Source organism: Pristis pectinata, chromosome 2 (assembly GCF_009764475.1).
Source record: "Pristis pectinata isolate sPriPec2 chromosome 2, sPriPec2.1.pri, whole genome shotgun sequence".
NCBI lineage: Eukaryota > Metazoa > Chordata > Chondrichthyes > Rhinopristiformes > Pristidae > Pristis > Pristis pectinata.
The window spans coordinates 40279027-40305162 of NC_067406.1; the positions used below are offsets into that span (position 1 = coordinate 40279027).

General features: G+C 40.1%; 1 protein-coding gene across 5 annotated transcripts in view; it reads left to right on the plus strand.

The window, feature by feature from the left end:
- Positions 1 to 26136, plus strand: part of LOC127579698 (talin-1) — a 180622-nt gene that overhangs the window by 37460 nt on the left and 117026 nt on the right. For 3 of the 5 annotated variants that reach the window (XM_052032615.1, XM_052032617.1, XM_052032619.1), the window contains exon 2: positions 25459 to 25535. The gene's annotated coding sequence lies outside the window, so the exon portion shown is untranslated. Of the gene's footprint in view, positions 1 to 11584; positions 11604 to 23375; positions 23393 to 25458; positions 25536 to 26136 lie in introns of those variants that run through there. The other 2 variants (XM_052032618.1, XM_052032622.1) reach the window with 2 other exon arrangements.

Consider the following 26136-nt stretch of genomic DNA (forward strand, 5'->3'; position numbering starts at 1 on the left):
CTATTGGTATTGGTTTCTCTGCCTGGCTGAACTTGTCCTCACTCTAAACAATTTCTCTTACGATTCCACTCACTTTCTACAAACTGAGGGTGTAGCCATGGGGTACATGCACGGGGCCCCAGCTATGCCTGTCTTTTCGCTGGCTAGATTGAATAGTCTCTGTTCCATGCCTACTCTGGCCCCATTTCTCAACTCTTTCAACGCTCTATTGATGACTGCATTGGTGCCACCTCTTGCACCTGTGCGGAAGTCGACAGTTTCATAAATTTCACCACTAATTTTCACCCAGCTCTCCAATTAACTTGGACTATCTCTAATACCTCTCTCTCCTTTCTTGATCTCTCCAGCTCAGGAGATTCTTTATCCACCGACATCTTCTACAAACCCACTGATGCCCACAGCTACCCGACTTACAGCTCCTCCCACACTGTCTCTTGCAAGGACGCTATCCCTTTCTCTCAATTTCTCAGCCTCCTCCGCATCTGCTCTGATGAGGCTTTCCACTCGGGGACGTCTGAGGTCCAACTTCTTTACTAACCGTGGCTTTCCCCCTACTGTGGTCGAGAGAGCTCGCACCCACATCTCTGCCATTTCCTGCTTCTCTGCTCTCACCCCCACCCCTCCCAGACCCAACAGGGGTAGGGTCCCCCTTGTCCTCACATTTCATCCTACCAGCCTACGTATCCAACACATCATTCTCCACCACTTCCACTGTCACCAACAGGAGCCCACCACCAAGCATATCTTCCCCTCCCCACCCTCTTCTGACTTTCGGATGGACTGGTCTCTCTGCGACTTCCTAGTTCACTCCTCCCTCCCCACCCATCCTGCTCCCACCCAGGGGACTTTTCACTGCCCCCACCATAGGTGTAACACCTGCCCCTTCATCACCTCCATCCACGGACCCAAACAGTCCTTTCAGGTGAGACAGATTTACCTGCACCCCCCTTAATATCATCTACTGCATTCGGTGCTCCAAGTGTGGCCTCCTCTACATTGGCGAGACCAAATGCAGACTAGGTGACTGTTTCATAGAACACCTGCGCTCTGTCCGTAACTGCAATCTGCATCTCCCTGTTGCCAGTCACATCAACTCCCCCTCCCACACCATCACTAATATGTCACTCCTCTGCCTCCTCCACTGCCAGAAGTCCAAACACAAACTGGAGGAACAGCACCTCATTTTCCATCTTGGGACCTTACAGCCTAACGGCATGAACATTGAATTCTCCCACTTTAAACCAAACTCAATCTTTCCCCTCCCACACCCCCACCACCACCATATCTCTTTTCTTCTCTTTCCTAGCCTTTTTGTTTTCTCTCCTTGTCCATTTTTTTTCCTTCTCCTCCCCTCTCCCCATGAGGTGGCTGCCTCCATACCTGTGACCCATCCCCTGGTGGATCTGCTCTCCCCTCCTTCCCTGCATCTACCTATTACTATCTCTTACTTGCATCTACCTATAACCACCTTGTACCCAGCTCCGCCTCCCCACTTTTGTCCACCTATCACTGCCCTGTTTTCTCCTCCTTCCCCCCGCCCCCCAAAATATTCGGCTTCCTTTTTCATATCTTCAGGTCTGAAGAAGAGTCCTGACTCGAAATGCCGACCGTCTGTTTTTCTCCATGGATACTGCCTGGCCTGTTGAGTTCCTCCAGCATCTTGTTTTTTCAACGTGGTATTCTCCTTGCTGGATGGGTTTCCTCTGAGTCTTTCTCACAAATAGTGAATTGAGAAAAATCAACCTTGTGATTTTAAAGGAAATGTTGGAGTCCATGATTTTATAAAGTATTGGCTAGTTATTTCTTTAGCTCATCAACTGATGAGACTGACCATGTGTTTGAGAGCAGTCACATAAATGTTTCTTAACTTGATTCATAAACCAAATTGCAATTGTCCTTAATATATTTCCAGTTTCTGACTTGAGTCCAATTTAAGTCTTGCACTCGGGCACAAAATTGAAACGGTTAAGCTTATGTAGAAAGCAGAAGCACTGTTTCTACTTTCTCACTACGCCTACTTAGTATTACTCATTTCTGGGAATGGTCACAATGGTTGAAAAGATCTTAATTAACTTTTAAGCAAATTGTACAAAATTTCTAATCTCAATCATTGCCATTTATGTTTGCAATTTTTGATGAACTTTTTTCAATTACTTTCTTCCACAACCCCCCAGTATAATACATCATCAGTGGTGTTTAAGTTTGGGTTCAAAGCAGTACAATTAAAGTTTAAAAGGCATTTGGTTATGTGTTTGGATAGGAAAAGCATAGAGCGATACAGACCTAATGTGGACAAATTGGGTAGGCATCATCATTGGCATGGACAAGATAGATTAAAGGGGCCCGTTTTTGTGTAGCACATTCCTAAAATGTGGGGAGAATTTTTTAAAAATTGGGATTAATGTAAGATTAATATAAATGGGTAGTTTGTGATAGGTGTGGACTCAGTGAGCCAAAGTACTTGTTTCTGTGCTTATATGACAGGCATGCAACAAATAGGCCATATAGAGTCAAAAGAGGGACAGGTTTAGGAGTTTAATTCTTGGTACAAGTGCTTTGCATTTATAAAATTTAGATAACAAGGCTGAAATAAAAATAGAAAGTTGTAGGAAGTACTCACCAGAATGAAAGGTTCTGATGAAAAGATGCTTAGCCAGTCTATTAACTCTATTTCTTACTCCATGGATTCTGCCCAGTTTGCTGAGTACTTTTAGCAGTGAATTTGTTTTGTATTTCTACCAGTATTTTGCTTTGGTGTTCTATTTGCAACTAATTTGACACACTGTAAATATAAACCACTAGTGGATATGGCATCCTTGTGCAATTTCTTTCTGGGCTATCAACAATTGAGTAATTGCAGTTTAATTTGGTATCTGGTGTAAGCAGGGAATAAACTAGCTAGTATGATGTTGGTCTATTGTAAAGGAATATTTAAAAAAAATGTGTTGAATCATGGTTGGATGATGACAATAAAATAGTTTCTTTTACTGGACCTATTTTGCTTTGAAAGCATAGCTACTGTTTATTGAGTAATTTTGATACAAAATATCTTATTTGGAAAATTTCATGGTTCATTGAATATCTAAGGTTTACAGAAATAACATCATATGTAATTGGCTTTAGAAAATGGCATGCTATGAAGTTCAACAGCTTGTGGTTGGTATTCATGCTTTGCAGTGCTGTTGAGTAGATGCTAGCTGCTAACTACCATAATGATTATTAGGTTGCACTATTTTGACTGAAACATTTGCATAGCTTGTATAATGTAAAAATCTGGCTGCTCTGCATGAATAATATGAAGCAAGAAATTGTATTGAGCCACCCAAGATATTATGGCCAGTGACCAAAAGCTTGGTCTAGTAGTTGGGTTTTAAGAAGCATTTTGGAGGAAAGAGTTGGGGATATTTAGGAGCAGAATGCCAGAAGTTGGGAGGGTTTTGGCAGTTGAATCAATGGCTGTCAATGGTGGAGCAAACAAATTTGGTGATTAACAATAGGCCAGAATTGGAGGAGCATTAATATCAATGAGGGAGGAGGACTGGATGAGCCTAAAGATGACTAGATGAGATGATGGACAGATTTAGAAACAAAGATGATGCATGACTTAGGAGATGGTGTGTGTCACACACATAGGAGTGATAAGTGAAGGAATTGCCAGATGGTTTGCAGTCTTGATTCATGAAGGACTTCAGAGATTGAATCAAAGAAGGGTTGGCCCAGAATGGAGCAGGACAGCATAGTCTAGAAGTAACAGAGGTTGTGAATTGGGGTTTCAGCTGTAGTTGACCCAATGCAGGGACTGTTAATGGAAGTGGAAGTAGGCAGCCTTGTTAATGGTGGGGATATGTGGTTCATTGCTCAATTTGGGATTAACCAAGCTTGTCTAAAATGGAAAGAGTCTTCACATTTATCAGGGAAAGGGATGAGTAGTTGGTGAGGGAGTGGAGGCTGGCATTGTAAGCTATGTCTTTGGCCTTCCTAATATACTGCTGAACTCGATTTCTGCTTAATCAGTATCAGATGTTGGACAAAAACTCTTGGTAATTTCGAGACTGTAGAGGCATTAAGTGACATGGTAGTGAGATAAAGCTGGGTGTCATCTGCTTGCCTATGAAATTTGATGCCCTGTACTCTGTTGCCAAGGATCAACTTATAGATATGGAGGAATAGAGAGAGACAAGAATACATCTTTGGGAACATCAGGTGTTAATAGGACAAGGCTACTGTGTTTTGTTGGAATGAACCTGATAATAACCTGGTACAGATAAGCATCCAAACAACTATTACACAAGTGATACAAGTCATGAACATGTATTAACCAGTTAAAATATGTGGGTAGTTAAATGTTTTGAATGTGTGGCTATGGTGTACAAATAAAGTATCTACTTTTGCTCATATGAATATAATTTAAAAATCAATCTGATTTTGCAATGCAGCTTTTTATGTTGCTGCTAATACAATAGTGGCCACACGGATGGTAGTTTTCCCACACTGTTTTTGTCTCTACTTGCTACTCCGGGGGTATGATTAATGTCCACATTGTGAAGTCCTGTTCGTGTGTTATAGAAACTCCTTGTATGAGGTTCTCAGAACAGGAAGTGTGTGGTCCAATCAGAATTGGAAATCCCCCAACATTTTGTATTAAAACATGACAGTGGTTATTATTCCCATTTGTCTATGAAATGCTTTTGAATTGGAAAAACATGTTGAATTGCAGGAGGTAGTGTAATTTATTCATATTGAAGGTAGAATGTCATGTGGGGAAACGTGACATAATTCACTTTGTAAGGAAGAGCAAAGGCAGAATATTATTCTGATGATGTGATGTTAATAAATATTAGTGTTCATTGTTTTATGAAGGGTCCTGCACCAGAAGTATTAACAGTTCCCCTTTCCAGATGCTGCCTGACATGCTGAGCGTTTCTAGCATTTTCTCCTTTTGAAGTAAGCTGGTAGGCAGTCAAATACCAAAGTTCTAGCAATTTTGGGGCGCATTTAGTAAGCATGGGACATTCAAGTCCAAAAGGGAGTTGATCTGGAACTTGAGAAAAGATTAAGCAAAACCAGTTTCTGAACACTAGAACATAGAACAGTACAACACAATATGGGCCCTTCGGCCCACAATGTTGTGCCGACCTATACAAACCTTAACACTATCCCCCTCTCTACTTCATCTCCTATAATCCTCTATTTTTCTTTCATCCATGTGTCTACCTAATAGTCTCTTAAATGAACCTGTCGTATTGGGCCCTACCATCACCTACAGCAGTGTATTCCAGGCACCCACCACTCTGTGTGTCAAAAAACAACAACAACTACCTCTGACATCTCCCCTGAACTTTCCTCCATGCACCTTAAACGGGTGACTTCTAGAATTGGCCATTGCCACCCTGGGGAAAAGATGCTGGCTGTCCGCTCTGTCTATGCCTCTCATCATCTTGTATACCTCTATCGTCTCCTCTCATCCTCCGTCACTCTGAAGAAAAAAGCCTAACTCGCTCAACCTATCCTCATAAGACATGCTCTCCCACCCAGATAGCATCCTTGTAAATCTCCTCTGCATCCTCTCCAAAGCTTCCATATCATTCCTATAATGTGGTGACCAGAACGGAACCCAATATTCCAAGTGTGCTCTAACCAGAGTGTTGTAGAGCTGCAACGTTACCTCTCGGCTCTTGAACTCAATCCCCTGGCTAATGAAGGCCAGTACAACATACGCCTTCCTAACTACCCTTTCCACTTGTGAACCAACTTTGAGGGATGCATGCACTTGGGCCCCAAGATATCTCTGTTCCTCCACACTGCTAAGAATCTTGCCATTAACCATGTACTCTGCCTTCAAGTTCATTCCTCCAAAGTGTATCACTTCACATTTCTCTGGATTGAATTCCATCTGCCACTTCTCTGCCCAGCTCTACATCCTTTCTAAATCCAATTGCAACCTACGACAACCTTCTTCACTATCTACTATACCACCAACCTTCGTGTCATCTGCAAACTCACCAACCCATCCTTCCACTTCCTTATCCAAATCATTTATAAAAATCACAAAGAGCAGGGGTCCCAGAATAGATCCCTGTGGAACACCACTGGTCACCGACCTCCAGGTCAAATTCTTCTCTAATTAACTCTTTTCAATTGCAAGAAATGTGCATTGATTATTTTTAAAGCAAATTCTTTGCTGCTTTGAACTGTTTCATCGGGTATTATGTGCCATTTTTTTCAGAGGGCATTAGTTTAATGTTTCATTTGCTTGACCACTCTATTGATAGTTAAGCATTTGCTCAGTAATCATTAAATATTGAAATAAAAAAAAATGTAGGAGTGTGGTAGATAAAATGCCTTTTATACAAATATACTTAATGATCCACTTGGAGAAGTTGAGGACCATTGGTGACTAATGCACGGTGGCCCCAGGAATAGAGAATTGCAACCAGAGCAATAGAAGTCGTTAAGATTTTAAGAGTTTTTCCAGTGGGTGGGTAGCGTGGTGAATGGAAACAGTGTTGGACTTGCTTTGTTTCCCACTTCAAATACATTTTGGCATTGCTGTAGAAGTCTGCAAGTACAAGGTTTTTGATAAATAAAGTAGGAGGCCATAAGCTTCTGAAGCTTGATTCAATATTGTATAACAGGACAAGTAGTGATGTTCCTTAAAGCCACTTCCAATCTCCAAATCCCTTAAATCCATGAATGTACAAAATCTTCATTCTGGCCTTGAAAATGCACAAGTGAATGTCCACAGCCCATTAGGGCATAGCATTTAAACAATTTACTGTTCCCCCAACCTTCCTGTTGCTTTCAGAGTAACGTGTCTACCTATTTGACTCTGTGGGGATAGTCTCTAGCATTTACCTTTTATCACTCCTTCAGAATCTCGATTCTCTCTTGAGATCTGGGTTTCACTGGCAAGGTGACCATTTACTATCCACCCATAATTGCTCTTAAGGGGTGGTGAGTCACTTTCATGAATACCGCTCATATGTGCATGATAGGTAGGTGGTTCCGGCACTTAAACTCGGTATTGAAGCAGCAGCTATTTCTAAAGCAGCATAGTGTACGTCTTCAGAGAGAAAGTTGCAATTCAGGTGTTCCCATACATTTGCTGCCATTGTTCTAGGGTTTGGGAGATGCTGTTGAAGAAGTCTTCCTAGGTTGCTGCAAGTGCATTTTGAAGGTGGCACACTGCTATCACAGTTGAAGGTGTTCAAGCATCTTGACAGTTGTTTGAATAACCCCCGTCATGGCAAGTGGAGAATATTCCATTGCATGCTTCACTTATGATCGGTAGATGAAAAGTATTGGGAAATCTGGAGGTGAGTTGTTTGCTGTAGAGAAACCAGCCTCTGATCTCTTGTAGTGACAGTACTTGTGTGGCTGGTCTGGTTGTTGTCTTGGCGAAAAGTGACTTGTCCATCCTAACCACCCCTCTGCACCACCACCACCCCCCCCCCCCCCCCCCACACACGCATGCGCGCGCACACACACACACACACACACACACACACAGCCTCTGGGAAGTTGATAGTTGAGACCTCGGTGACGGTAATCTTGTTGATTGTTAAGAGTAGAAGTTTAAATGTTTATTGGATGATATCCTGCCTTGTCATTGTGTTTACCTCATTCCCTTCAAAATTCTATTAAGTTTACTTGATCTTCCTCATGGGATGACCCTGCTCATCCAAGGAATTAAGCTAATAGATCTACAGTGCATTGACTCTACAACAAGCGCATTCTTTGTAAATATGGAAAGTAAAACTGTATATAGTAATCTGGGTGTTCTAAACAAAGCTACATACAATTTCAGTGTGGGTTCAATCCTCTTGCAATACAGCATGGCAGAGTGAAGGGAGTTGTAGGCAGTTGATTTTCAGTGCAAAGAAATATAAGACAGTACATTTTGGTGGGGGCAAATCATGAAAATTACACCCTAATTACAAGGTTCTTTAGTCCAGCAATGAAGTTACAGACATAACATGCAGATAATTGGTTTATTAAGATATCTTGTGCTGAATTGCAAAAATCACATGTACATTGAAACACACAGTGAAATGCATTTTTTGCATAGTGTGTTCTGGGGGCAGCCCGCAAGTGTCGCCACACTTCTGGCGCCAATATAGCATGTCCCCAGCTTCCTAACCTGTTCGTCTTTGGCATGTGGGAGGAAACCGGAGCACCCAGAGGAAACCCACGCAGACACGGGGAGAACATACAAACTCCTTGCAGACAGCAGTGGGAATTGAACCCAGGTTGCTGGCGTCGTAATGGTGTTACGCTAACCGCTACACTATGCCGCCTCATCACGTGTACTGAGATACAGTGAAAACCTTTGTTTTGCATGTCATCTGGACAGATCATTCCAAACAAAAGTACATTGAGATGGTACTAAGGGAAAATCAATAACGGAATGCAGAACATTGTGTTACAGTTACAGAGAAAGTGCAGTTGGACAAATAAGATGCAAGGGCCATGACGAGGTAGACTGAGAGATCAAGATTCTTATAACAGTGGGATAGAAGCTGTCCTTGAGCCTGGTGGTGCGTGCTTTTGAGCTTTTGTATTTTCTGCCCAACGGAATGAGGGAGAAGAGAGAATGTCTGGGGTGGGGGTCCTTGATTATGTTGGCTGCTTTCCCAAGCAGCAGGGACTGTAGATGAAGTCAATGGAGAAAAGGCTAGTTTGTGTGATGGACTGAAATGAGTCCACAACTCCCTGCAATTTCTTGCAGTCTTGGACAGAGCACTTGCCATATCAAGCTGTATTGCACCTGGATAGAATGCTCTCTACGGTGTATCTCTAAAAATTGGTGTCATCAGGTTCATGCTGAATTTCCTTAGCCTTCTGAGGAAGCAGAGATGCTGGTGTGCTTTCTTGGCTGTAGTGTCTATATGGTTGGAAAAGTGCTACTGGATTTCTGAATTCTATACACAAGACAGAATATGAAAGCAGGGAAGTGTTTCTGAATTTATTCAAGAACAAGCTAGTAGCTGGGGCAGCCAGTGTAACTGAACATCTCACTGTAGGAAGGATATTAGAGTCACGGACCGGATGTAGATGTGATTCACAAGAATGATAAAGTATTAAGGATAGTACTTGAAACTTTTTCACTGGAATAGGGTATGTAAAAGGAGAAATCTAAGTATTGGGAAAGCAAAATATGAAAACTTGTTTGTGCTGATTGGTTAATTAATAAGGGAACATTAACAGTTTCTAGAACTTTTTTTTTGGAAGAGCAGTACTGCATTGCTTCCTGTTTCACAACCCTATTTAGAAATAGGAATTGCACTGGCCAGATCTAGGAAGCCATAGTTGTTTCCAGGTTGGTAAGGATATATTTTTGTGTCAGTACATCTGTGAAGTTTTTGTAAGGTAACTTGGAGAGGTTTCATCTGTTTAAAGGGGCCATATGCTTTGTTTTAACATTCTGTGGTCACAGTCTTTCCAGTCGTTTTTGTGTTTGATTTCCTGGCAACCCTGCATATGTTAAATCTGATCAATCAAATGTATCTGCTGCACCACCTAATGGAAAAAGTAAATTGAACATCCATGTGTATTTTCCTTTCTTGTATCTGCTGTTGTGCATGAGTGTTTTCAGCAGGGATTATTAACTGATTTTTTTCTTATAAAGCCATCCTTGCCCAAGGTTGTGGAAGTCACTTGTAGCATACTTAACACTAGCCTGTTAGAACTAGAGAACTCAACAGATGTATATTAGGTTGTATCTTTCTTAATTGCAGCCAGTAATAAAATGGTGTTGGAGAAACCTATTTACATTGGACTAGAAAGATTAGCATTTGTCATCAAATGAGCATCAGGGAGATACAAGTTTCTCTAATAATGTGCATTGGAAAGGAGGTTCAAGAAACCATGCAAGATTCCATTGTCTCTCTTTAGAATTTTTTCTAATTTATTATCACTGACGTAAGGATCACTGGCCTATTGTTACCTGGCTTATCCCTGCTGCCCTTAAAGGAACAACAGTAGCCATCCTCCAGTCTTCTAGCACTTCTCCTATGCCTAACAAAAGATGCAAAAATCTATCTGGTCCCCAGCTATCTCCTTCCTTGCTTCCCATAGCAACCTTGGATAGATCTTGTCTAGCCCTTGTGTCTCTCTTCATGTCCTTCTCTTTAATACTGATCTGCTTCTGATTTATCCATGTACCCCTCCTGAGTTCACTATCTTCCATCCTTCTCCTTGGTGTATACAGATGAGAAGTATGATATTCTTTGGATCTTTTCAGGGCATCCACTGGTTTTCAGGAATTTGGTCCTAAAAACCGTTGTGTTTTTGGGTTGGATCCCTGACCCATGCTGAGTTAGCTGATTGTATTTGGGAGATTCAGAAGGCCAGTTGAAGATGTCACCAACCATAAGGAAAAGTCTTAATTATATAGTTACTATGTTGAAGGTATTATTTCCCTCTTTGTTCCCTTGCCTCAGTTCCTACTGCCCACAGAAAGGGGACCTGGATGAGTTGTACTACTTTGAGCACCAGTGCAACCACTTTCCATGCTTGCTGAGTTTATTTTCACTTTGAGCAACATCTCTTTAATTCCACTCACTTCCTTCAAATAAGAAATGTTGCTATGGATTCCAGCAACAACTGTTTGACTCAGCTGTGCTGTGGCTTTTCCCTGACCTATTTATCTATTTTATATTAATGATCTGTTGCTCCTTCCTGACCTCGTGATCTTGACAGTTTCATTACGTAAGCTTCTATTTTCCAGCCCCTCTTATTTTGAGTTGCATTTGCTGACAGTGCTCTCTCCAGCTATAGAGGAGATAATTGAGAGGGAAAATTAACCAATCAAATTTAAATGTGGCACGGAGGTTCCATCTGGGAGATAAACTGACCTTGCCTGTGTGCCTGTTTCAAGTATCGCTTCCTCCCAAATATCAAATCCTACGTGTCTTCCACCCTCCCAGAAGATAGAGCCACATCTTCGGTCCCCTACTGCTAGAAAGAAAATGGATGTGATACAGTTTAACGTTCTCCATTCAGAATACATCTGAAATTCTTAGACTTGCACATTCCAAAATGGATCATGAGTTTCTGAAGATATGGCTCGGACCAGATTTTAAATAGGCCCTATTACATATAATGTTTAAAGATTAAATTGGGCATAAAAAGTACTGTTAAAGACTGACAAAGATTTGTATCTATAGTCCAAACTGATATTTAGAACAGGAATCTTGCATGATGTAGCCAACCAAAGGTCAGGCCAACCAACCAGTTCAACAGGTTCTAGAATGCCCAGGAGAAGGAAAAAAGTGACTAGCTACAGTTGCATATAGCTTAATTAAAGCAGTGATCTGGTTGTGATCGCTATTACTGGCAACAAAATCAGAATGAACCAAGGAGCTTTGGATGTAGTTGATGTTGGAATGTAGGAAACATTGTAAAATCCCACAAATTGTATTGCAGTAAATCAATTGATGCCCAAGACCTACTGACTCAGAATCAAAAGTTAATCATGGGCAGCATCTTTCGTAACCATCTACTTAAAGGGTAGAGGAAGGAAGCCGTTATGTAGTAAAAGCAGGATAACTTCTCCATTCACTATCAGTCATATGTCCAACCCCACTGACTGAGTGTTGGCAGTAAGTACTTTGTTTCTTCCTTAGCTCCTTCAGAGTTGATAATTGACTGTGCTTTGGACATATTGTTTACATCTTTTAACCCATTTTCTTATCTTTCTCACTTTTATCTTTCCAATGGCAAGCCTTTGGATCCTTGTTCAGTCAGGCAGGATCTGTGAAGAGATGGAGTTAACGTTTCTAGTTGATCTTCTATGTTGAAAGATCAGTGATCTGAAACATTTATTCTCTCCCTCTCTCCCTCTCTCCCTCTCTCCCTCTCTCCCTCTCTCCCTCTCTCCCTCTCTCCCTCTCTCCCTCTCTCCCTCTCTCCCTCTCTCCCTCTCTCCCTCTCTCCCTCTCTCCCTCTCTCCCTCTCTCCCTCTCTCCCTCTCTCCCTCTCTCCCTCTCTCCCTCTCTCCCTCTCTCCCTCTCTCCCTCTCTCCCTCTCTCCCTCTCTCCCTCTCTCCCTCTCTCCCTCTCTCCCTCTCTCCCTCTCTCCCTCTCTCCCTCTCTCCCTCTCTCCCTCTCTCCCTCTCTCCCTCTCTCCCTCTCTCCCTCTCTCCCTCTCTCCCTCTCTCTCTGCACCCCCCCAGTCTGCAGTATTTTGCTTTTGTTATTGTTCATTTTGCTGTCATTTCATCACTTCAGTTAAAGTCCTTTAAAGTATTTGATAGCATATGTTTTGAGATGAGCTGTTTTTAGCCTCTTCCGTATCAGTGGCGAAGGAAAGGTGTTACCCTTACTGTTATCCACACTTTGCAATAAAAATAGTTTGAACAGTGTGACAAATGCATGTATATGGGATATTGTGATACTACAGACTTATCAGAATATTTGGTACTTCCGAACATCATTGTGAAATGGTTCACAAAATACACTTCATGTCTGAAAAATGTAACTTCCTATTTTGGTGGAGTTATTTTGGTAACTTTTTGTAAATTCCTCGTTTATAGATTCCAAGATGTTTCCATAGTTGTTGGTTGGAATTTGAGATCCCTTCCTGCAAATTTGTGAACTGCAGATTTTTAAAAAATCCATTTGAGAGGTTGATTTGGATGATAGAATGTGTTGAGAATTTGTTTAGAAACCCAAAATGCATTTTAATACAATTTGAATGCAATACAATATATTCTGTCAGGGGTTTGTAATCTTGGTAGCTCCAGAATTAATAAGTTATTTGGGACCCCAATGAACTTAGCTGGTACTGTCAAATAACACAGTATTATACCAATATTGTCTTAAGCTGTTTCAAGTAACCGCAAAAGGTCTTGCGGAGATCCTGCCTAAAGTAACATTCTCTTCCTATCAACCTTAAATGTTGTGCAAAAGAGGATTTGTGGCCTTCAAAGTTAGTTTGTTTAATTTGTTGTTTGATTACAGCTCCAGCGATCGGGGTTCGATTCCCGTCGCTGTCTGTAAGGAGTTTGTACATTCTCCCATGTCTGTGTGGGTTTCCTCTGGGTGCTTCGGTTTCCTCTCACATTTCAAAGACTATGGGTAGGTCAATTTGGGGGTTTAAAATGGGCAGCGTGGACTCGTTGGGCCGGAAGGGCCTGTTACCACGCTGTAAATAAAATTTAAATTTAAAATTTAAGAAAAACTTTGAAATATGTACAATGATTAAAATAAGGAAAACTAGTTTGTCTACTGCATGCAATAGAGAATTTGCTAAAGGTGGATTTTTTGGCAAACCTTAAGTGCAGTTGAAACTGAAGTGTTGTTTCTTGTTTAGCAACAGAGTTAACTACTAGGGAATTGTTATTTATGCAAAAGTGTAATGAATTATTCAAAGCAAATATCTAACCAGATTAGACTTTGACCAGTACATCAGTATATCTGGATCCATTGGAATCTTGTATGATCTACAGAAAGTGTTCAAAAATGAGACTGGGGTATATTTGGGGTGGCACATACTTTTTTTCTCTCTATCTAGGCCCCTAGCAATAAATTTTAACATTCTGTTTGCTTTCTTAATTGCCTTCTGTACTTGCATATGAGCTTTTTGTGATTCATGCATTAGGACACCCCTCTGAGCCCTATGGCTTGGTGGTCTCTCGCTTTTTTTAATGTTTCTGATGGTGGTCAATTTCACATCTTCCCATATTATATTCCATTTGCCAGATCTTTGCCTGTTCACTTAACCTATCTGCATCACTTTGTAGCCTCCTTTTATACTTTTCACAACATGCTTTCCTACCTATCTTTGTGCCATTAGCAAATTTAGCAGCTATACCTCCAGTGCCTTTGTCAATCGTATTTATATAAATTGTAAAATGTTGATGCCCCAACACTGATCTCTGTGACACACCATTCTTTACGTCCTGCTAACCAGAAAAAGACCCATTTATGTCTACTTTGAGTCCCTGTTAGCTGACCAATCTCTAGCCACACCAATATGTTACCTCCCCTGCACTATGAGCTTTTAGTTTCTGATCCTTCTGAGTATTTGCAGATTTAACTGCTTTTAATTTCAGATTTTCTGTATCTATATGCTTTTACCATTCTGGTTATGATGCAATACAAGCATATAGAACACATTTGTAAGGGTGTAAAAAGGGATTTAAAGGATTTTGTCTTCAGAGACTTGGCCTATTCTTCCTTATAATTGTGTGACTTTGGAAGGTAACCTATCATAAACCTTTGAAATTTTGCTGTGCTAAACAGGGAATACATCTGGGATTGAGCAAAACCACAAAGCCTTTATATAAGAACAACAGTCCTCCATATCAAGGCAGCATTTGACAAAGTATGGCAACAAGGAGCCCTAATAACATTGAAGTTGGTGGAACCCCAGGGGTAAACGCTGCCCTGGCAGGAGTCCTATAGAGAACAAATGTTGTGGTAATTTGAGGCCACTCATCTCAGTCCCTACAAAAGCTCCTCAGGGAAGTTTTCTCGGTCCAGTATTTTGTAACAGTTTCAGTGACCTTCCATCATCAAAGGTCGTATATAAAGATTCTTATTACTGATTGATTGCAGGGTGTTCAATTTCATTTGCATCCTTTTATGATGAGTCAATCTATGTCCCTGTGCAGCAAGGCTTGGAGAGGTGAGCTTGGTTACATCAAGGACAAGACAGCTCATTTATTGTACCTCATCCAACACCTGAAAATTCACCTCTTCCAGCGTTGGTGCAAGCTGCAATGTGCAGCCACTACCAGAAGCACCTTGGTGCCTTGGTTGGTCTTTATTGGTGCCACCTCCCCTTCCTGTTATATCGATCACCAAAGGGGACAAGAATACCAGTTTGTTTTGGAAGATCTCCATCTGCAAGTCACACTTCTACACAACTTGGAAATTTATCACTGTTCCTTCAATGTCAGTAGGTCATGGAGATATTGGATAAGGGCATGAAGGAGAAGAGAATAGACTGAGAGAAAAGCAGAAAATGGAGGAGATTCAAGTGGAGCATAAATACTGGTCTGTGCAGGTTGGTTTGAATGAGCAGTTTCTGTTAAGGATCTGTTGAGATGGATATCAGTGGACACTTTATGGATATGGCAACTGTGTCAATTTGACATTATAGTCAGCACGACACAAGTAATAGAATAGCATTCCTTTGTAAGATAAATAGTTGAGCATTCTCCTAACAAATATGATAGAAAAGTTTTAGATGATGTATAGCTTTGTTATTAGTACAGGGTTTGTGTGCCTGCCAGAATGCCACAATATCTCTAATTTAATCTGAAGAGGGAAAATGTTGGTTTAAATGTGCAGATACTACTTGTGGTCAGTTTGAATAGTGAAGCTTAGAAATGTCTTATCCTAAACTCTTAAATTACTGATATCGTTTTCTCTCTAGTAGGGAAATGGCTTTAGTCTTTATCATTTGACAATAACACTGTTTACTCTTGATACGAGTGCTTTGTCATTTAAAGGATTGCTGTCAGGAAGTCTTATTTCTTGTTTTTAGCTGTGATCTGTCATTCAGCATGGTTGCGTTTGCTCTTAAATGAACAGTGTTTCCTGCTAGGATCTTCTAGGAAGCTGTGTTCTTGTAAAACTCTTGAACTGTTTGTCTATCTAGTACAATTATATCAAGGTTAAAAATGTTTGCACACCCACATAAATTTTTTTGTTATCTGGAATCAGTCACTGGTTCATTCCTTTGCACCGTAGACACATCTATATTTTAAATAGTAACTGAAATGCCATCGTTTGGTCTGGTGTACTCTGCATTTGAAATTGCTGCATACACAAGGTCAATTTGCATGGTACAAAGATCTTTCCAGAGAGGGTTCCTAATTCTTCTGTGCAACTGCAAGAAAGAAAATTGCAATGTGGTCGATATTTTAGAAGCATTGTTATTTTTAGTTCAGTTTTTGCATTTGCAATTTTAGCCAGAAAATAAATGATAAGTGGAACCAGATTTGTTGGGAGGAGGGTGGGGAATGATGGGCCAATGGGGGCAGATGGAGCCAGATAGTGGAGGGAGAGGGATGGAAAAGGTGAACGAGCAGTGCGAGAACCAGGGATGACTGGTGGAACTGGTTACCAGTTTCCTGTTTCCTTTGCAGCTGAAATGGGAGTCTCTGAAGCTCTGTCAGGCCTAACCTGATGCAGCTTCTAGTGCAACTGTTGAATTGCACAAAGTTGTTGGACTCCTGGAATCTGATATTGGAGCACATTCAGGAAATTGCCAATGGGCACCTTTCAGGATGTTTGGGACTTCCTGCTATCTTGCACGTGGAAATGTCAGAATTTCTCATGAACATCTGGCCCGCTAATCATGTCGTCACTTTCCAGGGTTAAGGACATCTGATTGGATAGCTAGGCACTGCAGTTTAGGCTATAATCCAAGAAATGGGAGTCTTTAAAGTAAAAGTTAAGTAAAGCATTTTTGATTTCTACAGCACTATCTGACATTAGTTGGTGCCAAAATTAGTTAGTTGCAAAATAAATAAATCCTAATAGGTTGCAGTGATGCCTTAATTGCTTGACTATTTAAATTCAGCATTTTATTATGCAAAATGTTAATGTTTTCCACCAGCTTTGCGATTATTGTACTGAAACATCCATCCAACTTGTTCGTCCATAAATACTCCCTCACAAGCTGGGCACATTTAGCATTTGATTTGATTTTCAGCATCTTCACAGTTTGTATCTTGGAGACAGGTATATCCATCAGAGCGAAGGAAAGAGGTGTTTTATAACAATTGAAGCAGATGACCAACCCCAGGATTTACAATATTGATTGCGTGCTATGGTAGACAAGTGTAGTGATGGTCAGTAACCCCTACTGATTGATTTTGTCTCTTGTCTGGATCAGTTCTAATGCAACTTTTTGCTGAACAATAGGACATCTTCCATTATCTGACCTTAACTTTGTGTATCTTGGGGAAGAAAAGGATAAAGGTCTTAAATCACCACAATTATGTTTGTATAACTGTGAATTGTGGATTCAGAATCTAATGGTTTGTATGTTCTCATTAGCCTGGCTACGCCAGCTGTAAGCTAATTAAACTGGCATGGCAAATTTCATAGATATTTCTAATCTAGGAAAATTATTGATGATTTATTGCCATAACTGCTGACAGAGAAGAATTTGATATGGATGAAGTTTCTTTTTGATAAGAATCAAGTTATTGAGCAGGCAGTCAGTTGTTCTGAGGACTCATCAGCACTCCGAAGAAAGCCATTACTGATTTCTTGAGCGCTTGCTGGCAAATGATCCAAATTTGTGTTGTGGAACATGCCCGACTTCCATAAATGGCTTTCACCATTTTCCTTGTGCCTGGACAGCAATGAGAAATGTTTTATGATTGGAATTAAAATGTTTTGGTATGAACAAATAGTGGACCAAATAAGCTTGGCTATAACACTTCAGAACTTGGCATCTGATTTGACATAAATAAACCTTATTTGGTGCAGAGTGCCTCATAACCAGAACAATCAACCAAACACCAAGATTTCACTTGGTTGGTGGTGAGAAGTGTCTTTCCTGTCAGATCCTGATGAAGCTGCTGTGAAGGGCAAGAGACTATCATTAGTTTTCTTCTGAATGTGCATTTGCCAAGAAGGTTTGGAAAGGGAGGCAGGGGTCTTTGTCAGGGTTCATCCTGTACAGCTGCATAACGTGGTGTTCTGTTCTCAGGGATAGACACTGAGATAAATGGTGACTGCTGCTGGAAGATTATCAATTCTATGAAAGATGCGCTTTGGTCTGCCTGAAATTTGCTGGTTTCCCAGTTCAAGTAGTTGTCTACACCTACTGACGTGTTCAAAGGTCCAGGGCTTCAAGCTGAGTGACGCAGTGAAACCTGGTGCAGCTGCTACAAAGGCTCTGTGGGGAAAGATCACATGCAGTTCATGGCCCTCCTGCCACTTGCACTTGGAGTGGCTGTATCCTGTGTGAATACTACTTGGTCTTATTGGTTGTGGATATGCATGAAAAGAAAATAGTTTGCTGATATTGGTTACACTTGATTTTAAAATTAACATTTTGTGATGTATGAACATATTTCGATGGGCTGAATGACTTAATTCTGCTCCTACGTCTTCAATATATTTGCAATTTTTACCCCTTCCAGTGATGTTTGTAATGTCATGAATTTGCAGTACTAAGTCTAATCTTTTCCATGAGTCATGCTCTGAAGCACATAACAAACCACATCACCCTTTCACCCCATCTCATGGAATAAAATCAAAAATTTACTTGGTCTTGCACAAAATTTTACATCCAAGGCATTATCTTGATGATTCTTTGTTCAATTTTCTCTCGGCTCAGCATTCCTGGGATGAGTTATTTATAATAACACACACTACAGATTATGTCTCTCAAAGCTTTGTGTACCCACAGTGGCATGTATATCTTTTATGTTCTACATTTAAGGGACCATCTGCATTATGTGCAATTAATATTTGAACATTCTTCCGTCAGTGTAGTCATCCAAGGCCTTGTCGATATAGAGCATTGCTCCCATCACCACCTTCCATCAAGCATCAAGGTCTTTGACCTGAAACATTCACTCTGTTTTTCTTTTCAGAGATGCTGCCTGATCTGTCACTTGTTTCTATTGCAGATTTCTGGTATCTGCTGCTCTTTTTTTTCAATTAAACATCAAGGCTTTATTTATTTCATTTGTGCTGTTGAGTACTTTGGTTCTTCTCTTTTTTTTTTGAAAGTGTCTGGCTCTTTCATGTTGGTAGTCATTTAATGGATATGCTCTGGCAGAGTTGGAATCCTGAGGTGACCACTACAGAGCAGTTTCTAATTAACTAACTAGGATGTGCCTACACCTGGAGCAATACAAAGTGGAGGAGCCTAGTGGTCAGGCAGTATCTATTGGAGGGAAATGGACAGTCGATGTTTTGGGTCGAGACCCTTCATCTGGCGCCTATAACTGGGCTGGCACAATGCATATTATCTCCATACAGCTGCATTTGATATCATCCTGGGACTTAATCTTGTGTTCCTGAGCCATGGTTAAACACAAATATTATAACTTGTGGTACTTTGTGCTTGTGATTTACATTTGATCTCTGTGAAAGAGAGTTCGTTGTAGGGCTTGGAAGTGGATATGCCCACAGCATTCAGTATGGCATTTTGATGAGGAAATTATGTGAATCATGTCATTGATTTCACCACCTTAAGAGTATTTCTTAGAAGTACAGGTGTGGATCCATCATCCTGTGGGCCCGGTCTATAATAGCCATTAATATGACAGACATGAGAAAGTCACGTATTCTGACTCCTACCATGGGAATTAACTGGTGCCAAATCACCATAGGAGGCTAAGGATTAGATTAAGTGGGTTTATATGTATGTGGATAGATGTGCTGATATTAACCAAACTAACACACATTTTGCAACTTGTTCATAATAGCAACAGACGTGAATGTTAGAATTGGGAGAAGTTGACCTCTAATCTTGATTAAAGACATCTCAACCAATTAACAAAAATAAGGTTCTTATCCTTTTTAAATTCACCCAGATCTCACCCCTAGATGTTCACAACCTTTGACCCTCACCAAGCACCATATTTTCCATTCCTTGAGCCTCTTGTGCATTATAACCCAGTTCCCTCCTTCCACTCCATTAATACTTGCCCTTCCCTTGGATCTCTTGGGTTCCACTTACTAGAATTCCCTTTCTAAACCCATCACCTGCCTCTTCAATGAAGCTTCTGATAACTCCTCATCTTTCTTCCTTTATTCTTAACTAGTTTTATTATGAATTGGTGTAGCAAGAGTGATCAGAGATTGAACTAATTAATGCATGATATAAATCAAATGAAATTATATAACCTTTAACGTTCAAGTTGTAGTCTTAAAGACCCATGCTTAAATTTGCCTTTAAAATAAGATCCATTCTTAAATAATGGTTATCTGTGGTTTATTGCTTTTGATCCTATTTATTGGTGGTGTTGAAATGTTAAATTCAACCTCGGTGACATTTTTGAGACTGTGCTTAATAGCTCTATATGCATGAGGCTGACATCTTTGTTGTTTTCAGTACTGATGGCTGTCGCTTGGATGAGATGACAGACCAAGGCCCCATCACCTATTTCTGGACATGAAAGAACTAATGGGAAAATTGGAAGAAAGGTGGGGATGGTGGGGGATGTGGAGCGATGTATAACACCAGGGTGTACTGTGCTGAGCTGTGGTCTCCACAAGCAGGAAAAAGGAACATGCACCAGGGAAGAGTCCAAAATAAATTTGCAATTTTGATACTAGATCTAAAAGATTATAATCATTATGATTAAGTTATTGAGGTAAATTGACAGAAGTCTCCGAAATTATGAAAGATATTTGGAGAGAAGAGTTCCCCACTTGTGGGGAGACTAGAACTTGCAGAGCTACTTAGAACAAAAGTTGCTGATGACTGCAGTATTGAGTTTGGGAGAAACCTCTTTTACTCAGTGGTTAGAGTTTGGAACTTGCCATCACATGGAGTTGTTGGGGATGAAAGGTAAAGACGCATTCCAGGGAAATTTGAGATTTATGTGACAGAGGGATAGAAGGATATGTTGGTTGGCTAAGATTGCATAAAGTAGGAAGATGTGAAACACGATGATGCTGGAGGAACTCAGCAGGCCAGGCAGCATCTGTGGAGAAAAGCAAGCGGTCAACGTTTCTGGTCAGGACTGAAGATACGAAAAGGGGAAGCCCAGTATATTGGAGGGAAAAGCAGAGCAGTGATAGGTGGACAAAAGCGGGGAGGCAGGGTGGGCATAAAGTGGTGATGGGTAGATGCAGGGTCAAAGGTAAGGAGAGTTTTAAAACAAAAAGAGGGTAGTAAAAAAGGCTAGGAAAGGGAAGAAAAGAAGAGGCATGGTTGGGAGGGGGGTGAAGGGGTGTGGGGGTTACTTAAAGTGGGAGAATTCAATATTCATGCCGTTAGGCTGCAAGGTTCCAAGATGGAAAATAAGGTGCTGTTCCTCCAGTTTGCACTTGGAATTCTCCTGACATATCTGTGATAGTGTTGGAGGGGGAGTTGAAGTGACTGGCAATGGGAAGATGCAGATCGTGGTTACGGACAGAGCACAGGTGTTCTGTGAAATGGTCACCTAGTATTGGTATTGGTTTATTATTGTCACTTGCGTTGACCGCCTGCTTTTATCCACTGATGCTGCCTGGCTTGCTGAGTTCTTCCAGCATCATAGTGTTTTTCATCTAGATTCTGCAGTCCTTTGTTTCTCAAGTAAGATGATGTTTCTGAGAGCATTAATACAGACATAGAGCTCTTGGGCTACATATCCTGTGTGTACTTTCAATTCAGGATAATTCTATATTTATTCTTAACCACCATTATACACCTCAGCGCGTCTTCTATGCCCTTTGTGGGATTTTGCTGGATGCGGGTTATTTGCTGTTTCCTACACTATAAGTGGATATTACATTTCAAGAACAACGACTTTGGTTGTAAAATGCAATGAAGCATCCTGAGAGGCACTATATGAATAAATGCAGTTCTTTCCCTTTTCCCTGTCAAACCTGAAGGTGCAGAGAAGTTAAGCACTTGAAATTTCAAAACTGGAATTGATAGTCTTTTAAGTAAGGGCATTGAAGCACGGTTTTAGTTGGTTTGCGTTTCAACTCTAAATCAGCCAATGAATGATGAACATACTTAAGGGTCTGATTGATCGATGTTGTGGCTCACTACTGTTTTGGTGTTAAGTTAAGGTTTTATATATGAGTGCTATTTTGAGCACAGTGTAGAAAGGGGACATTAAAAGAGTACAGAGTTTTAAATTTATACTCCAATTGCCTTTTGAAAATATTATGTCCTTTACAGTCATGCAGGTGATACAGAGAAATGTAGCATCTAAGTCAATTCAGTTAAGAGCCCATAGGACAAAGGCCATGCTAAACAAATAAGGCAACAGACTCCTGGGGATTTCAGTCTGTGACCTTGCACCTCCAATCATGCTTCCTGGTTAAACAATCATTCCTGTATCTTGTATTAAATGTTCAAAGAAATTTATATTAAAAAAAACAATTGAAGGTACCTTTTTGATTATTTTTTTTCCCCTGGTTTGCTCACAACACTATTACAAAAGTGATTCATGGAGTCTATATACTATCTTGGGGGGTGGTAAACTCTGCTGCTGTATCCACCAGTGTGCAAGTGCGAGAGAGGCTGTTCCAATAGCACTGCCAGAGCAGGTCAGGAATAGAAATTTTGGCTCAATTTAAAAATAGTGGAAGAGGCAAAGCACATTTAGGCTGTAGAAAAGGTTGAGTAATTAATTTTAGTGTCTGCTATCTTGTGTCTACATTAATCTGCAAAGGCAGACAAGCACACAAGGACCAGCACACTCATGCTGACATGGAAATGCTCAACTGGGCAAACGCCCACTTCCTTCACTAAAATTTGAAAGTGTACCATTTGTATTGGGGGTGACATTTGAAGAAAACTATCCTGCTATCCCCTTCAGATCCATAAAAGGCATTTTGTACAGTTTGATTGCAGTAATAAATATTAATCCAGTGTAAGTATTCACATCACCCTGATGATTATCTCAGTGAATTGTTTTGCAGAACATTCAAAAGATGCATTACCAACAATGTCTGTCACTCAAGGCATTTATAAAGAAAATGGCATGATAGCCACATATCAAAGTTTGTACTCTAGTTTACAGTAATGTGCAGCATGCATTGGAACTCTGGCAACCAACATATTTCAGATGTCTTTGTTCTGCATGCTGCTTTTGTTGAAGCATATTATCAAACTGAAAACAGCCGTGATAATTCAGAGGCAACTATTCACCTACTTGAGAATTGAGCTTCTCAGTACTTCCTCATTAGTAAACATTCTGAAGTGGGGAATGTAGATGAAGCCATATTTGTTCTGCTCAAAGCTAGATCCAAATTGTAAACAGTAACACTTGCAGGGGAGGGAGCAGTACTCTTATTATAAGGCAGAGTACTCTTCTTAAAAACACAATTCAGTTACATCAGATCCTCCTCCTCTGGTGAATGATTCCCTTTTAAGGAACGCTGGTTAAAGCAGGAAGTGACTACATTGTTAGTGGTCAAGCTAATCATCATCCAGGGAATCAGTTCCTATGGAGGCATTCCAAGCATACTGCTCATTCAGGGAGTAAGCAACAGACAAACTGCACTCTGGAATGTGTAATGGGGAAAGCGATTACCTAGCATCAGCAGGGAGTGTACATTTTTATGTGATGCATAACAAAACCATTGCTGTTTACTCAGTATTTGGTGTCTCGGTAACTTTTAAAACTCCTTCCTGCACAGTACATGGTCGAGACAAATCTTGGGATTCTCCTTGGTTCATTTTCTCCATTACATAAGGGTTTTAAACTGTTGGAAGATTGAAAATACATTGAAGATTACAAGCTGTAAGTTTATACCATCTTGTAACTCTCTGATGCCTCCGGCAAACTAATGTAATACAGAACATGAGATGGGGTGGGATCATTTACTTTTAGTATAGACACTCACAAGGGAACATACGTTCTGCATTGCAGTAGTGACTAGCCTTCAAAAATAATTTGCTTTAAAATGCTTTACAATGCAAATGCAAAACCTTGTGAGCAGTTGAATGCTGTCAGAATAAACAGTATGCAGACTAGAGTTTTAAAGTCATTTAAGCATATTAAATGCCTCTTGAGAGGCAAAAATCTATTGGCTGCTTCTGTTTATGAGCCTAATAATAAGCAGAAACACTAGGTCTAAGATGAAGACTGTGTTCTTTCAAATCTTCTAAGTTACATTACTAATTTGGTGCACGGCACAGCTCAACTTTGTTAGGGAGTCAAGATCCAGGATCAGCTGATCTCTGTGATATTGAATGAATATGCCAAGGGTATATATTTTGCATGATAATGAATCTGGCATTACCTCTTGGAGGGGTCAGGGAGAGGAGAAGATAGCTATTCAGTTTTAGCAAGTAACCACTATTTTATCAAAGATGAACACAAGATAATGGTACAGAAAACTTTTTATAATTTCAGTTGAATACTTCCAGCAGAATAGCAAACACAGGTGCTTCTTTGAACTACAGTTACCTACTTTGAAGCTGTTCTGAGAGCCAGGCATGAAACAGTTTTGTTTTAGTACTGCTAGAGGTGTTTCTATGCTTTCATAAAATAAATGGTGCATAAAATTGAGTTGATGGTTTTAAAGGTAATTCTAATTTTCAAAGTTTTTTGGGGAAAAGCTATATCCACTATTTTCTCACTGTTCTGTGAAATGTGTGTGATTTGAGCAGTTATATTCATGATACTTTCTTATGGTAACTGGTTGAAAAGCCAATGGAGTGACTTTTTCTGAATCTCGCTAATTATAGTATGGAATGCATCGCTTGAACAGTAGGAAAAAAATTCCAATTGAAGCATTCAAAAGGAAATTTGTAAGTGTGCTAAGGAAATATTGTCAGGACAAAGGGGAGAGAGTTGGGAGAGTGAGAGTGATTATGTATCCATCTGCTTTTTGGGGAGGGGGCAAAGTCATCCAATGTTGAAAAGTCCATAACTGCACCTGCTGGAAATCTGAAATAAAAATTGAAAATCAGGAAATGCTCAGCAAATTGGACGGCATCTGTAGAGAGAGAGAGAGGGTGAAAATTAAGGTCACAGACCTGAAACTTTAAACTTTCTCCAGAGATGCTGCCTAATCTGCTGATTATTTGCAGCATTTTCTGTTTTTATTTAGATGCACATTGTGTTGATTGGCCGTCTTTGTACAGTGTGATTCTTCATGTTCTGTTAAATGAATAGTTTTCTACAAGTCATTTAGGATTACTACTAACGTATAGTAAAAATGAACATGTTATAAGAAAGATAATTGGGCCTCAAATCCTATTCCGCTGTAAGTTGAAGACTTATTTTGTGCCTCATTCACTTGATTGATCTGCTACTTGACCTCTACATTCTCTGATCTACTGATTTTATTTGCAACATGCATGAAGAAATGAATGTCAGTCAAAGTAGAGTTTATTGTCATCTGCACAAATACATGTATGCACAGGTGTAATGAGAAACTTGCTTGCAGCAGCAGCATCATAGGCACACAGCATCAGAGATGCAACATTCACAAGAAAAACATAATTTTATATAATTCATGCTTAACTTTTTATGGGTCAGGCATTCTCTATTAAAAATACTAAAAGCCTAAAAAATAGTAAGCAGTACATTATTTGAAAGGTTTATTTTGAGGGAAAGCAGACCAGCACCTTGTGAAGAGATTAATACTGTTTTTCAAATGTAATAACTTAGTTACTATTGCAACATCAATGGTAATTGTTATATAAACTGCTCTTAAGGCACCATAAATTTGGCATTTTAAATAAGTACAAACATTGCACCCTTATTTCATTGGACATTGAAAATGGCATTCAGTACTGTGCTGCCCACAATTTGAAGAGGAACCATTGAAATTTAAATTTATCTTTTGTTTTGCTCAGAGCCAAAGCTGGAGAGGTCTGTCTGTCTTGATCAGAAGTGTGGAAGCTGTGAAACCTTCCTTATCCATTTGTAGCAGGTAAGACTGCACAGTGTAATTGAGTACTTTTAATGTTCCAGGTAAAGCTCTTGCTCTGAGTGAACATGAATATTTTTCTTTTAGATTTTAGCTTCATTCTTTTAATGCTGCATTGATCCACAAAACTATTTTCAAAATGTTCTTATAAGTTGTAGTATTATATCCCCTTCCATTATATTTTTTCATCAACAAACGTGGTGAATGTGATTTCTTTTTTCCCTTGAGATGTTCAGATCCATTTGAATTACACTACCGTTCTAAATCCATCTTTAAGAATGGATACAGTTCTCTGTATCCTCATGGATTCATATTATGATGCTTGTTGGATAGGAGCTCTGTGTTATGCTTGCTTTACAACAGTATAACTTTTGTCGGATAGTCTGGAGCATTGAGTTTGCACCAACAGCTCAGCCCATAAATAGTTTGTGCTGTCTTGTAAATGAACTACTATCTCTTAGGATGTATCTTGATACATTGGTGAAATAGATGAAAAAGGTGCTCTCTAGCCCAGCTAGACTTCAGGTTTAATTCTCTAGCATGTAGCCTCAATAAACACACGTTCATTTATAAATATTGAGACATTTGTTTTTCCACCAAGTTG